The sequence below is a fragment of the Chamaea fasciata genome, unplaced genomic scaffold, assembly GCF_029207755.1.
Source record: "Chamaea fasciata isolate MVZ Bird 193981 ecotype frontalis unplaced genomic scaffold, bChaFas1.0.hap1 SCAF_3, whole genome shotgun sequence".
Lineage (NCBI taxonomy): Eukaryota > Metazoa > Chordata > Aves > Passeriformes > Sylviidae > Chamaea > Chamaea fasciata.
In genome coordinates, this window is record NW_027094088.1 from 104,561,655 (window position 1) to 104,565,503 (window position 3,849).

Consider the following 3,849-nt stretch of genomic DNA (forward strand, 5'->3'; position numbering starts at 1 on the left):
GGACCCCTGGCCTTGTGGCACATGTTAAGCATACCACTCTCTCCCACACAGGTTCTCAGGGGCCAGGAATGCTTTGATGGTTGGCTCAGACAAGTAGGGGTTCATGCTGAGGACATTTTTATACAACAGTGTCACATGGCTTTGGTTAAACTGGAACAGCTGTGTGCTGGGGTCCAGGATCTATCCAAATCCTAATATTTATTTTAAAATCACACCTATTTATCCCTTGCTCTATGCCATTTTGAAGTAGGATTTTCTACTTTTTAAAGCACTTAATATTTTCTGACTTTTAAAAAGTTTAGTGGTTTAGTGATTGCCCTTCCCTTGTTCCTATTTTAATTTCTCATTAGCACATAGTTGTGTGTCCATACAGATGTACAGACATAATCACATGTGCATGTATACGTGTGTGTGCACAAAGCAGAGTACCTTGGTCCAAATCACCTTTTGTTATCATCTCAAAGAATGCTCCAGAAGGCTCCTCATCTGCTTTTCCATGCTAAAGGAGGAGAGTAAGAAACTAAACTAAAAAAAAACCAAACCAAACCAACCAACCAAAAACAACTACTGGGTAAGAAAGAGGAAGGGTTTTAACTGGTCTCTGTGTTCTTTGCCCAGACTATTGGCTGAAAGACATCCCACTGGCTCAGGAACATTTTATACTGTAATCTTCCTGAGCATCCAGCTTTGTATTCAGTACATTTAGATCTCTCCCCCTCACCATTAATGGAATGATTCTCAAAGTTTCTAATTTTTTTAATGTTTATACTTACCAATTTTTTTTCTTGTTCCCGTATTATTCTTTTGCCTAAATTGCTCATCCCCATCCTTGGTACTGTCCTGTACCATGACAAACATGCAGACAGTAACTGTAGGACCTGTCAGTTTGTTTTCCTGAGCTGGACAAACCAAGTACCATTAGCTTACTGTGGGAAAAGACTCTGTTCTCCCACATAATTTTAATGTTTTTCCTGTGTTCTTTCCCAACATGACTTAACCCTAGACCATGTAGGTGATGGCAAGCAAAGGGCTCATTAGTTCTTTGTATAATGATACACATGATGCCAACAATTCCCTCTACTTGCTGGAAATATTTGCTGACTACTACATCCGGTATTGATTTTTTTCTTTCTTACAGCTACATCACACATAATTATTCTAAAATTGACTAATTCACCTAGCCTTTTCTTCCCCTTTTATTCCCAGGTTAGAGCAAAAATTCCTTTTGTTACCCCCTTCATGCTTGACCCCTTGGGTTGAAGTCTACCCTAAATGTTGTCAGAATATTAACGTATCCTTCACACTCTAAAATGTCTAGGGTGCCCAAATTCCCAACAGCAAATGTAATTCTGTGCATTTCCTTCTACGTCAGACAGTATTTGAAAAGATGTCCCCAAAATGAGGTCTTTTCTCCCTATTAACTCTCTGCCTTGCAGAGCCTGCTGCTCCTTAGCTCATTCCTCACCATTTTACAATTCTTCCACTAATCCCTAGCTTCCTCCTTTTGACTATTCATTTTCTGTGTGACACTGATAACTTGTTTTAGTGGAGTTCAATTAGGAAAGATTGCCTTTGACTGAAAAAAACCCCAAAAAAACCTGCTATCAAAAAGCAAGATATCTGATTAGTCAGACACAATCTAATTTTGGGGAATCTATTTTGTGCTGTATTATCATCCTACCTTTTAATTTCTCTATCCATCAGATCCTTTTGTAAGACCCTGCATACTGCTGAGGCTGCACCTTTTCCTTTCCTCTTTTCTTAGTGAAGACACTGCATTTCATTTTCTGCAGTAAAATTGCTGTCCTCTAACTTGACAAACTTATTAGAAATTCTGTCCATCAGGCTTGCAGTTTTATGACCTAAACACTACCCCAGAATGCTAAGTAACTATTTGATTTTGAGCCTCTACCTCACCTCTTGCATTTTTAAAAGCCTAGGTTCTTTTTTCTTTTTTTGTTTGTTTGTGGTTTTGCTTTTTTGGGTGTGTGTTTTTGTGTTGGTTTTTTGTTAGTTTGTTTGGTTTTGGTTTGGTTTTGCTTTGGGGTTGTTTGGTTGGTTGTTTTTTTTTTTTTTTTTTTTTTTGGTTGGTTTTGTTTTGTGGAGTTTTGTTTTCCAGCTATCTCAAATGGAGCAAATTTCACCCTGCACCTTCATTCCTCTACTCATTTTCATCAATATACACACCAGTCCTGATGAAGCCTCAGATAAGGCATTTATGAAATGCCTGACATAGTTTTTCTTCTCAGCACCCCTGCAGAGTGGCCCTCTTTTTTCTCCTGTTCTCTATTTCAATTACAAGATTATACAGCCTTTTAGATTTGCTTTAGCTTCCTTTATGGGCTCTAATACAACCTGACAAAGTGAGAATTGTGAAAAGTCTTCCTTCTCTCATAGTTTGCCTTCTTTGACATTCAGTGCATTTACACCCTCCAGCTCGTTTTTCCAGAACAAAGAAGGGGTCAAATTTTTCTGCCAGCCACATTCTTTGCATCTCACTTGTGAACAAGAGCAAATGTGATAATTGCTCCAGCATGGATGAAGAAGAAAGTCAGGAAGCAGAGTGAACAGAAATGTGACTCAGGAAAACCCAGGCCAACCTGTGCCAAAGTACAGAGGCAGACCAGCCCTCCTGTAAATAATTCTCCCTTGGTAGAACAAAATTTCTCTCAGGTGCACACTGAGGATAAGACAAGTGTTGCACTTGCAAGGATTTTTTACACAGGAATTTCCCACTTCCCTTAGCACTTCATTTTATTCCCTCCCTGCCACCTTAGCTTCACACATTATCACTGACTGGAAAAGGGGAAGCAAAAGTCTTGGTAGCCCCTAAGGAAGTGAATTCACAGCTGGTAAGGCCCAGCAATGCAAACCAGCCAACTGTGATCTTACAAAACTCTTTACCCAGTTTAAGGGACTGGCAAAGTTGGCGTGGAGTTAAAAAGCACTTTTCAGCTGTATTTAGCTATGGAAACAAGTCTTCTGAATTTAATCCTTCAATCCTTTTGCCTGATCTCAAAACTTTCTCATTACCAAGAATCCTCCGAATGTGTTTTTTTGTAAACATAGTCCCCCATGGTTCCAGTGTAAGCAAACTGAAAATACAGTGGCCAGTTACAGAGCAAAAAATAAGTTTCTTGCAGTTCAAAACTTTACAAAAGAAAATAACTGTAAAGCTGCAGTAAGACACACCCAGACAGACAGCAGCTCCTGACTTCCTTGTTTTGTGAAGGACATTTACTTCTGCGTTGCTCCATCTTCCCCCACACAAGCCATAGGACCCCAGAGTAATTGATGTTGCACAGCAGAATACTGAGGACAGGCCTGCTCTGTTCTTCTTCCTTGCTGGTACAATCTCCAATTCGTCTTGGAAAGCGGGTTTTAATAGAAGGCTTGGGGCTGCCCCTCCTACAGTCCTCTCTGCTCTCAAACTCCTGAGGGCAGAAGACGAGGAGCAAGAGGAAGCCCTGTGGAAGATTTGCAGCTTTTATCATCATTTTGGGGATGGTGACACTCTGCACACGGAGAGGTCCCAAAACCAGCATGAAATGTTGCAGGGCTCTAACAAAGCCATTTCATTCAAGCCTCCACCAGAGCTCAGTTTTATCCCTCACCAGTGCCTCCAGCAAGAGCAGCTCACTGCAACCTGGACACCCAAGGCAGGGCAAGAGGAAGGCCAGCCACACTCTTACCCCCTTCAAATGTTGAACTGAATCTCTGTGTCTTTAGCCCCAAAATTCACAGTTCTGTAACCCAAATTCCTTAAAGACCTAGGCAGTCTTAAAAACATCATCTACTTTTTGAAGTACTATGAACATCAGTGTTCACAGACAGATTGTGTCAGACACA